The sequence below is a fragment of the Falco rusticolus genome, chromosome 7 (genome assembly GCF_015220075.1).
Source record: "Falco rusticolus isolate bFalRus1 chromosome 7, bFalRus1.pri, whole genome shotgun sequence".
NCBI lineage: Eukaryota > Metazoa > Chordata > Aves > Falconiformes > Falconidae > Falco > Falco rusticolus.
This window is the reverse complement of record NC_051193.1, coordinates 37,239,323-37,252,010: the sequence shown is the minus strand read 5'-3', so window position 1 is coordinate 37,252,010 and position 12,688 is coordinate 37,239,323. Positions and strand designations below refer to the sequence as shown.

Sequence of the window (12,688 nt, the reverse complement as noted above, 5' to 3'; positions counted from 1 at the left end):
GAGATATCCAGGAAAACACAGGAAAAACCATAACAGAACAGACTTGGCATTTCTTAAATTTCTAAGTAAAAATCAAACAGGCAAAAAATCACTTAACATTCTTTATAGAACATAAAGCAGCAAAAAAAGACTTATGCCAAAGCTTTAAAATAATTCTTTCAAATCTTCCTAAAAAGAAGGGGAGGGTCAGGGTGCGTGGTGGTGGTGGTGGTGCAGGAGGCAGGAAGCATCATTACACTGGAATCCACGGAAAGAGAGTTGTTGTGCTTTGGAGGGTTTGGGGGTTGAACTATTTTTTTAAGAGCTAAAAGAAATCTCAAGGCTTACACTTGCCTTGGAGCCTCATTGCCAATTTTTGTGGTTTTACAACCACAGTTTCTTATTGCTTGTTTTTTTTCTCTGCCCCCATCCCTTTTTTTTTTTTTTAGAGAGGGAGGAGTTGTTTGTTTGTTTTTCTACAGTATTTCTCTCTTTCCCTGTTTGTTTTTCTACAGTATTTCTCTCTTTCCCATTGTCATGTACGATACCCACACACTAAACAAGGGAAACTAACACCAAAAGGAATGCAGAGGAACTGCCTATTCAAACCAAATGACATGTTTCCTTCTCCATCACCAAAGTCTAAAGGCTCTACTATGCAGGACTGCTGAAGTGAGAGGGAGATTTCACCCCTCTTCCCAACCTGATAACCAAGTTCTGCAGGACCTTAACTCCTCCATCAGTTTGTTTTCTAGCCCATAGGCTAGGACAGCCCAGCATGAAGGAGTTAAAGCCAGCAGTGCAAGTCAGCCTTTGGGCAGGGCATGCTCTGCCCAATACAATTGAACATTAGCATTTTTCCAGTGCAGCTATGCCTGGGACAAGCAGGCCTCAAGCGTTTAGCCCTGTCTATCTCATGAAGTCCACAAAAAGCAGACAAGACAAACACAAGAGCCTTCTCAGGAGGAGTCCAGCACCTTGTGGTGATACGGACTATGAAATAAGGGAGATGGTCTATAACCCTGAGGATATTTTGTGGGTTGCCACACTGAAGCCAGAGGCACAGAAAGGCTAGCCTCTTGTACATGCCAAGTGACAGACCCTTCTTGGGCACCCGTGCCAACACATGGTCTTGACTGTAGTCTTGCCTGCAGAGATTCTTCTATAATAGGTAGATGGAATGACTACACACCTGTCCAGCCATACTTTCTACCACATCTGGTCTTGTTTTCCCAATATTACTGCTGCTGCATTATTGCCAAGAAGGAATTCTACCCAAAATGCACAAGACAAACAGGCTGAGGGCAAAAAATAGAGTATTGATTCCTTCCTCCTTTCATTTCACTTTCAGTCAGGCTAGTATTACAGGTACATGATGTCTATTGTGGAGGAGAATATGTAAAATATCATTGTCATATCAGAAGTATTTTGTCCACTATTGGCTGGTACTAAGTAAAACAAAGACATTTCTGCATGCACAAGTCTTCTCTGGATCCAGCTTGAAAGGCTTTACTATGAGGGAGTCAAGGGAAAGCCAGGTTCTAACAGTGACACTGTGAGCTCTTTCATCTCCTGTCCTGGGTATTTTCAATATTTATGAGTTTTATTCTTAAAAACCTTTGTGAAGAAAGAGAAAAGTTTTGGGGTTTTCTGATTGCTGCAGGCCCCTGCTAATTAGTCATACTGAGGCTGATGTTATGATGGGGGAAAGAGCACATCCTTTGCTGATTTTTATGCTTATGATTTTGTAACCTTGTTTGAAGTTTTAAATAAATAACAGCTTCTTAACAGTAGCTTGAAATAAACAGTGAGTTTGTCTCTGACCTGTGTACAGTATTTCTTGGGTTTGATGGTGGGGTTTGGCAATGGAAGGGAGGGGAGAGCAAGATGTTTCTTCCCCCTTGCCATTTTTCTTCTTGGACACTGCTAGAAAATCTAGTCTTGTACGCCCAATATCCCCAAGGCTGCAGGAAGTAGTCCCTTCTATTTCCTGATCATCTCAGTGGACCCAAAGCAGGTAACAGGAGAGACAGACAGAAAATAAGTTTTAGACATATATGTGCTTCAGTGATGAGACCTACCTGGACACATTGCCTGCAATCTCTTTGGACTAAGGACCTCCAGGACATCCATCCTTCCCAAAGGCCAGTATAGGGACAATGTGATTCCATACAACACTGTGGGGATTGCCTGTGATTCAGATTTGCGTAACACAGTCTGCACTGTTCTCGCAAGAAACATACCACAAGGGAAAATCTGAGTTGTTGCTGGTTTCTAGTGACTAATTTTTGACAACACTAATAAAGCATTTTACAGTTCGCTGCGGGTTCTCTCTTAAGTATTTGACTCTTTACAGTTTGAAGTAAATCCTAACACTTTCCACCACAGAAGGCATTCAGGCTAATTCAACTCATGTTCACTACATCACAAACTGGTAACCAGCAGGGGTGTTAGTTTCCCTCTGTATTGTAAGGACTGCTCATGCTTTACATAGCTAACTCAAGGTGGGAATCTCAGAAGAGCAGCTTACAAAGAATCAGTTGTTTTAAGACTTGTTGTTTAATTCTTAAGCCCATGAAAAAAATTATTGCTGTAATAAAAAAATCAGTGAAAATAAATAAAAGGAGCTTTAAATTAAAAGCTAAAGTTTGACAAGTCTGTTACAAACACGGAAAGATGCAAAGGCTTTGCAAGTCCTAAGGAAAGGGTGTTCTTCTTTTATATTTCACAGAATTTTACACATTTCTTGAATACAAGCAATCTGTTTTACTCTCAAACATTATACTCTTTGTTCCACAGTCTGGAAAAACAAATTCCCCTTTTAGCCATTTCTTTTCCTGACCACAGGAAAATACAGACAGTCAATTTAAGATTCATGTTCCTGAAGAGGTATACATGTTGTTATGATCTCAAGTATGCTAATGCTTGAGAGCTTGACTAAGCATTTCATATCTGCACGTGGGAACAGTGACATGCTTATAAGTTTTCCCCCAAAAAATGAGGATTCACTGAAAGTGAAAGGGGATGACTTGCAGCAGTTTACCCAAAAGTTAAAGTTCATCATCACAGCATTGAAAAGCTATAAATAGACATTTCAGAAGGAAAAACCAAGAACCATACTTTCCCCTTTTCCCATTTTCCGTAATATCTAACCATCTGTATTCAAGCCCCTGTTTTTCTCCCTCACTTCAGAAAACAAGTCTCTCAACTTATCAGCCTTTCTAGCTAGTTTTCTGTCTTTTGTTTCTTCATCTCAACATCCTTTGGCCATCCTTTCTGTTCTCAGTATCTCACCTCCACATTTCTTGTGGAACTGCCTTTGCATTTCAGGCTCCTGAGTTTTCTAACACTAGAGAGCTTTTATGCCCAGGTGAGCATTTGTCTGGGTGGTGCAAAACCACTAAACCTGGGCATGGAAGCATCTATTATTTATAAAAACACAAAGTTCATCTGCAGGTAACATTCCTATTATAAACTCCTGAACTTAAAATCTGCAGTTTAAGGAATAAAAAAACATGGACTGAGATTGTCATCTCATATCTTTAAGACTAGGACATTTTTCTAGGTTCACTGAATTGTAGCCTGACCTTGCAGATTACCTTTGTTCTTTTTATGGCACACAGTGTTCATCAGATGAATACTAGTGCTCCCCAGTCATGTGAAGGATTATCTAATCCTAATTGTACTGGTTTTTCTATATTTTCAATATCTAGCTACATTTTTTGCAGGATTTCTTCAGCAGTTCCTGCTGCAGCTGCGAGTAGCCCCACTACATCTCTTTCCCAGATGTTCTATAATTTCAGATAGATGTGTCTTACAGAACCCACAACTCAATTGTTAGAGAATCTGTCCCTGTGCTTCTATAGTCCTTTTATACTTTTTTTTTAATGTAGGAGCTAAAACCTTAGTGCTGAAGATGGCCCACATTATGTAAGTGTTCAGTGGCATACTTACCTATTGCCCCTCCAACAGAAGCTAAGGTAGCAGGTGATTACTGCAGTTTGCCCTAGGCTGATGGCTTCTGCAGGACACATGCTCAGAATCAGTGAGGACTGGCACTCTGAAATTTTCTAACATGCTCTGGCTTATCTAACCTTACTTCACGCTTAGGAACACTATTTAGGCATGAATACGTCAATGTGTCAGGCACTGTGGCAATGTAAGCAAAACACATAACACTCTGCCCCAATGAAATTACATTATGGGCATAAAAAGGGAGAGAAACAAATACCAAAGGCAACAATAGAACACCTGGTAGTTCCACCTGTAGTGATCTACCACTAGTAACCTAGTTTTTGCCAAGGTTTCTTTTAGCTATGACCAAAAAAAACCCCAGAGTTTTTAAGGTCTAGGGTAAGACCACAGATTTCTTTAATGGCTGGTTACAGGAAATTCTTTTCAAGCATTAGTAGTAGTAGAAAGGAAAGCAAAAAGGTAATTGCCTGAAATAAAAAACAAGAAATGAAGGTCACTATCAGTAGCCAACTAGAAGCCCTTCTTGGAGATAGCATCTGAACAGTGAAACAGAGGCTGAAGATAAGAAAGGCCACAAACCCAAAGAAAAGTAGTTCCCATTTGGTAGGACAGAGCTGAATGAATGTGGATGGATGACAATGGCTTATCTTAAAGAAATTATATTAAAAAAAAAAAAAAAGACATCAAGATGTGAAAGTGATGACTTAGAGAATGTGTCTGTTGAATATGACTTTCCAGGTCAAAAGCCTGAACAGTAGGCAAGATGGTGATCAAGCAAGGAAGATATTGAGCAAGATTTGGGTGAGAAGTTAAGAAGCTCAAGTTTGGTCATAGTGGACTTGTGCTGGTGGCTAATACCACCCAGGAATTGTTAGACATGGACTAACATGTTTGTTATCAGCTCACTTAACCAAACCCACAGATGGGTGTCCTGATCTTGGGGCCCCAATGGGATGCACTCCCAAGTGCTGAGGGAGCTGACAGATATTATTGCTGAGATAGTCTCCATCATCTTTGAAAGGTCATGGAGGACAGGAGAGGTGTTTGAGGGCTGGAGGAAAACCAATGTCACTCCAGTCTTCAAAAATGGCAACCAGGAGGACCCAGGCAACTACAGGCTGGTCAGCCTCACCTCCATCCCTGGAAAGATGGTGGAACATCCTGGAGGTCACCTCAAAGCATGTGGAGGACAAGAAGGTCATCAAGAACAGTCAACATGGATCCACCAAGGAGAAATTATGTCTGACTAACCTGATAGCCTTTTATGATGGAATGACTAACTGGGTAGATGAGGGGACATATTTTCTACCTTGACTTCAGCAAGGCTTTTGACGCTGTCTCCCACAACATATGTAAGCTCAGGTAGTGTGGGTTAGATGAGCAGACGATGAGGTGGATTGAGAACTGGCTGAATGGCAGAGGTCAGAGGGTTGTGATCAATGGTGCAGAGCCTGCCTGGAGGCCTGTAGCTAGTGGTGTTCCCCAGGTGTCAGTACTGGGTCCAGTCCTGTTAAACTTACTTGTCAACAACCTGGATGAAGGGACTGAGGGTAACCTCAACAAGTTTGCTGATGATACAAAACTGGGAGGAGTGGCTGATTCACCAGAAGGCTGCGCTGCCATTCAGCAAGACCTGGACAGGCTGGACGTTGGGTGGGGAGAAACCTCATGAAGTTCAATAAAGGCAGCTAGTGAGGAATAACCCCACGCACCAGTACAGGCTGGGGTTGACCTGCTGGAAGGCAGCTCTGTGGAGGAGGACCTGGGAGTGCTGGTGGACAGCAAGTTGCCCATGAGCCAGTAGTGAGCCCTCGTGGCCAAGGCCAGTGGGATCCTGGGGTGCATTAGGAAAAGTGTGGCCAGCAGATGAACGGAGGTGAACCTCCCCCTCCACTCTGCCCTGGTGAGGCCACGGACCTGGAGTGCTGTGTCCAGTGCTGGGCTCCCCAGTCCAAGAGAGACAGAGAACTACTGGAGGGGGTCCAGTGAAGGCTATGCAGATGTTGAGGGGACTGGAGCACCTCCCTGATGAGGAAAGGCTGAGAGAGCTGGGCCTGTGTAGCCTGGAGAAGAGGAGACTGAGAGGGGACCTCATCAATGCATATAAATATCTTAATGGAAAGTCTCAAGAGGATGAGGCCAGGCTCTTTTCAGTAGTGCTTAGTGACAGGAAAAGGGCCAACGGGCACAAACTGAAACACAGGCAGTTCCTTCTCAGTATAAGAACTTCTTTACCTTGAGGATGACAAAGCACTGGAACAGGCTTCCCAGAAAGCCTGTAGAGTCTCCTTCTCTGTAGTCATTGAAAACCCACCCGGATGCGACTCTGCGCGACCTGCTCTAGCAGAGGGGTTGGACTAGATGATCTCCAGAGTTCCCTTCCAACCCTGATCATTCTGTGATTCTGGTAGAGGAAAATAGTATGTTGACTGTCTGGGAAAAAATTGGAAGTTAAATTCAAAAGTTTATAAGACTCTTTTGCCTCTGTTGCAAAGTATATAACTTATATTATTCTTACCATTGCTAGTTTCATTTCATGACAACAGTAAGAGGAAATCAAAAAGATGAAGTCTGCTGAAAAGAATAGTCAGTGGACTCAGTAAGGGGGATTTTGCAAATGAGAAGCATGGCATAAATTGACAGAGCTCCACTGATGCTAAGGGAAACCTGCCAAGCTATGTCCAAGCATCAACTTCTTTCTATGTTTCCAAATAAATGAAGTGTTTTTGACCCAAAGGTTAACTCTGATCTTTGCAGTATTCGTAAAAATGATTGATATGCTGGCTTTCTTTATATCTAGATATATATGGCAAGTCACAGAAAATTATTACAGATAATAAGTAGACAGACGGATAATATCTGGAGAAACCTGACAGCTCCAGAAGCTTTCAATGGCTTCTGCTCTTTTTCACTCTTCAAAATACCTGCCAGGATGTATAGTAGAGAGCGGAAGCTACTACAGAAATGGCAAAGATGGTGAATCATCTGGTAAAAGTTTGGGCTTTTTTTCTTCTTTAACATGTACAGCTTCAGAAATCAAAAAGTGTTCCATATAAACAGAAGAGAAGCTATTACAGTATAATAGTTTCTGGTGTTGGTATCTCTCCAAAAAGCTGTAAAACTAGTTTTTCTTGCAACGTTGGCATTTTGCCACTATTACCTTGTGAATGACCAATGGAATGATGGGGAACAAAAAAACCAAGAGATTCTTTTTTTACCCGTTGCATATTGAACAGAGAATGTTTCCCTTCAGCTTACTTCAATTTACTTAAATAATAGGGTTCTCCTACACATATAACGCAACTGAACAGCAAGTTAACTGGAGATTGTAAGTTTCATTCACCTCTCAGTTAATGGCCTAGTCTAGAGCATATCACGCAGCGTTTGAGTGGTTTGGAAGAAACACAGCTGAACTATATGTTACCAGCCAAACATGAGAAGTCATCAAAAGCACCTACTGAACAGTAAGTATTATGACAGAGTGACAGGGTGCTTTGCAAGAACTTATGAACAATGTGAATCCGATACTCCACAGTCCTGCAAGTTCTGCAGTTGTCTACATCTGTGCAAAAAGATTTCAAAATATACAGATAAGATCAATTTGCACTGATGCCAATTACTATACAGAATGTAAAGCAGCAAAAAACCAAGCCTTCTGTCTCCCAGTCACCCAATGTAGATGACCAGTGATGTTTACTCATAGACTGCTCTCTCTAAAACTTTAATATATTTGTAAGAGAACTATATGAAAAACACATTCCCTGATGGCATTATGCTTTAAAAGGCTCAAAAACAAATAAATTAATTTAGTATGTTATGAAAGAATTAAACAATACCAACATATTTTTACTGTTCCCATGAGGATTACTTTTTTCTTATGGGCCTGCTCTTTGCTTCTTGCGAAAATTCAAGACGGCCCCAGAGACTGGCATAATAAACCTGCTAGTCATTTATGTGAATGACAATTGCCATTTCTGGGCTTACATCTGGCAGAGGCCACCTTCCTAAAAAGGAGAATACAGAGTGACATTTCTTCTGACACAGAGTCCTCTGGGAATTAACTACAAACACATTTCCACCTTGTTTTAATACCACTTTAACAATCAGAAGCAAAGCTTTAATCTTTTTAAAAATATATTTCCTTAATAAAATTAAAATTCTTTGGGGATTTTTCTGGCATTTAAAATAATACCAGACACAAAAAAAAGAAGTATTTAGATCATCCTACAAGATTTTAAAGGGTTTTGTTCCACAGAATCACAGGAGATAATGAAATGTGACTGTATTAGTTCTAGACCAATGTGGTGACATGTCACTTAGTTAAAAGAACTGGCATATTTAGGGATAAATTCTTAAATTCTTAATCAGAAATTTTAAGATACACCAGATAATATGATGCATCTTCTTATTTGTGTCCTCAGGAATGCCTGTCTGTTTCTACAGTCCAGAAAGGAAGTTTACAATGAGTTGTTCTTGTTCCCTATGTGAGCCCCCCATCCCAAAGTCCAGGGGGCCACAGTGCTACTGAAGAAAAGACCTGTTTGTACATAATGCTCTGAGAAAGCAGATCGCAGGACAAATTGAAGCAATTCTTACAAATTCTGAAGCCATCAGAGTCAACAACAAAACCATCATTGACTTTTAGCAGGGCCAGGTTTTGTCTCTAAAGTCTCTTCGCTCCATAGGAACTTTGCTAGCTCATCAGAGGTGCCTTCTGTGAGACGGCCAGCTTGACTACCATGATCATAATAGCCAACACAGTAGGAAGTTCACTTACAAATAAGTGGAATTCTAACATTTTTAGTTGTATGCACTATTTGAAACAGGGGTAATTAGATTTAAAACAGGCAGAAATTAGTTGGGGTTGGATAGAAGACTTGATAAGGTGCTGAAGAGGCTGTGAGTCAGCGAGGGAAGTATGTTACAACATGATTCCCCCTCCCTTATCTACTCAGCATGTATACATCAACTAAGTGTCACAGTTGTATTCCATAAGTACATAGTGAAATGTGAATTATCTCAGGGAAATGCTGGTTGCAAACACATTTGTACTTTGTTCTCTAATTCACTTAAATTTGCCTGTTGTGCTGTTGAGAAGATAGCCTTGACATGATAGTTAAACTTTTACTCTGTGTGATTCTGGTAAATAAAGGGCCTGATAAAATATTTATTTTTTTTTTAACTGGAGACAATGCCAGAGCTATATTTGTAATATACTTTATTACAAACTAATCACAGAACTGTACTGAGACTATGAATACTACATTTTCTTTCTTTGATTAAAGACAACAGTTGCCTTTGTAGCCAAATACAAATCACAATGGTAGGAGGAAGATAGGAAAGGGAAGCTTACTGGAAAAGTATATTACTATGACTTGATACGTATGTCCTGTAGCTGTTATGAACAGCACTAGTAACATTTTAATGTGATTAATGTGTTTTTAAAGGGCTTTCAGACTTCCACTGCACTGAATATACAATAATGACCAGGACTAAGTGCATGAATTCGAAGAATATCATCACACAAAACCTGGATTTCTACAATTTGTATTTGAAACATCACTGCAAGATAATGTCAGTAATACCAGTATTTCCTATGCAATAGAAAGATGTATATGACGCAGTTAGAAGCAAAACAAAAGCAAATATTTATATTTGTGATTATATAAAACACTAAAATAAGAGTACTTACATTTAAACCAAAAATTAGGTAATTTGAACTACACAGGCACTGAAGGACTTCTCTTTGCAAAAGTAACTCCTACCTTCATAAAAAAAAAATATGTTAAAACCAGCTTATTTCTACACATTAGCAGCTGGGTTCACTTGAGCTTGTAGGTTTTACTTTTCAGATTTTGTCTTTTGAGATTGCACAGATTTAAAACTTCAGGTATTATTTACAGCACCACAGAACTCATGGAAAAAATCAGTCATCCATATATATATTTTCAAATATGAAAGGACATAGAAATGCAGAATATTTACACCAGATGGACACAGGGAAAGAAATTTAATCTATTACATACATGAGAGTAGCAACCCCACTCCCAAACATCTCTTCGCTACAGGAACCGTAACAGAAGAACAGAGAAAGTGCTCTGGCAAGAAATTGGTTGTGTTTCAAAAATATGAACATTTTTTTACTGGACATAACATAAGTAATGTATGCGACGTTCCTGAACACATACTTCTCAGGCACTGCAGGTTATTTCTTGCCCAGAGAAAAGAGGAATCATAATCAATGCAAGAGTATGGTAATCCATACATTAGTAAGATCTGAGCACAAACAACTGACAAACACAGAACCAAGGTGTGTTACAAAGCCAATATTCTGCATTTGAAAAAAAAAACCGTGCAAGACATGGACATTGCCCTTTAAAAATAAACTTAAGAAAACTTTTTTAAACTATGTGATACATCAAAGCTCCAACAATTTCTTAGAAACAGACCTTCTGAGTATTTTATACCAGGAAACACTAGCAGCTATAAATCTGCCTAAACATATGTGTGCCTACTTGGATAGTTTCTCTGATGTTGCAAAAGATGGTATAAAGAATGGCACAAATGTCTGTGAAATAAGATTCAATAAATTTTAATAAGAATAAGGGTTTATATCTGAAATTTTTGAAAATCAGGATAGCTTTGGCAGTTCAGAACCATGAAATAAGTTACCATCAGAACATTTAATGGAGTTCTACTGATTCATATCTTACTAGTTTTTAAAAGTTTTGAAATACTTTAGCTATTAAAAAATTGCTCACTACATTAAACAGAAACACTATAAAGTCAGTAAGTGAATACTAGTTGATACCAGAATTGATATCACTTCCCAAAGAGTTTTGCACCAGTCTAATCAGCCAGCTTTTAAGTACAAATAAAATTATAAATAATTAAAAAAAATTTAAAAGGGTAATACAGTGTTGAACCTAGTGACCTGAGTAGATGAATCCCCATTAAGAGAAAGGTTGTCACCAGATTTGACAAGATGGTGGTTACTAAGCACAGAATTAAATGTTCAGGCATTCACTGGAAGACTGTTCTTTTCAACAGTGGCTACATTTTTGTTATTAATTCAACAATTCAACCACAGAAAAAGTAAACAATTTAAAGTATTCCTTTGAAAAAAAAGCCATCAGAGAAGAGAGATGTACTAATTATTGCAGATTTCTGCCTCATCCATAAATGTGGCTGCATGATTGAATCCAGCCCAGCATAAGGAAAAATAAAAGAGTATAAACGAAAGACATGCAGGAGATCTGGGCTTGGCTTCATGCCCACTGTCATCACAGTCAAACTCCATTTCCAAGATCCACCACAACACTTTCCTCTTAAGCTTCCTCTGGGTCACTATGACCTTTGTTAAATGCTACAACAAGTGATAATACTGAAGACGAGGAGTATATTTGTTGCAGTTTAAACTGAAAGGAATCAGGGGATCTGAACCAGATTGCAGTTAAATGTAATATATTGCTCAGCTCCAATCCTCTTTGTTCCAGATGCATGATTTGTTACTAGTTTTAACAGAATGCAAGCTGTATTTTGTAAAGACTAAAAACAACACATTACAGCATGCAGAAGCACCATCTATCAATTTTCTAAAAGGCAATTGCACCTGCCTGCAAACTTGTCCTTATTTGACTGAGCCCTCTGGGTAGCACAATGGTTTAATGCAAGAGCCCTTCATATTTCAAGGGTGTGGTTCAGCTCTGGCTTCTCAGAAATGAGTCTAAATTTAGCAGGTAGTGAAAGTTTATCCAGTAAAGAAAAAAAAAAAAAAAGAAGAAGAAAGAAAGAAAATCCCTCTTCACATATCTGTATACATCAGTATAATTCACAGATCGTGCTCTGCCACTTCCCCAAGACTGACCTACATCACTCTTGTTCTTTCAGTCTTGCAGTTCTCTCAGGCAAAGTGGGCAGCACACCCAGTGCTTTGCACCAATGCCATCCTTTCCACACTTTCAGAAATATTGACTCCTAAATTGTTAAGAAGGAACACAGGAGTTTAGCCCTGTAGCTATAGCCCTGAGTACTGGCCCTGACCACTGCAAAAGTAAACAATCATTTAAAGCTAGTCTGTTAAAATGTTCCAGTTTATCTTCAAACAAAAATGTAAAGCAAAACTTTGTTTTTATTTGCTCTTCCCAAAAGACAAAGATAAAGGACGCAGTAAAAATACTGGGACTGCAAAAGGAAACAAGGTACTGCCATTCACAACATCACATCAGGAAAAGGAAGACAGATTACTTTAGTGCAAAAACTGGTTTCAATTGTGATTACTGTGGACACTGTTACAATTTTCATTCTTATCTGGTCTCAGCTCCTGAAATTTTTTGATGATTTAACACAGTCCTCACCCAAGCAAAATTTCTGGGAGCTTCAGTGACATTTTTGGAAGAGCAAAATTAAATAAAACAAGGAAGAGCTGCATAGGCATATGACTATACTCTGGCAGCTGGGTTACATTCAGAGCAGTTTGCTGAAATGAATGGGGCTATTTATGCAGCAAGGAACTGTTCAGAAACCTGTGCTGGCATTATTACTCTGCATCCCCAGTAAACTTCAAACATACACATACTGACTCCAAACACAGCAGGAACTACCCACAACACCATCGCAGCTCAGTTCCTACCCATCACAACTGTCCTCCCATTCTGTGCAGTGCTCACAGCAGGATGGGACCTTCCACTTTGTGTCCCAGCATGTTGCCACTTTGCAGGGAGAAGTGCTGCAT

At 39.5% G+C, this 12,688-nt stretch overlaps 1 long non-coding RNA gene across 2 annotated transcripts in view; it reads right to left on the bottom strand.

The window, feature by feature from the left end:
* LOC119151591 overlaps positions 1–12,688 on the bottom strand; it is a 166,815-nt gene that overhangs the window by 115,295 nt on the left and 38,832 nt on the right. The gene's annotated exons all lie outside the window — the stretch shown is intronic.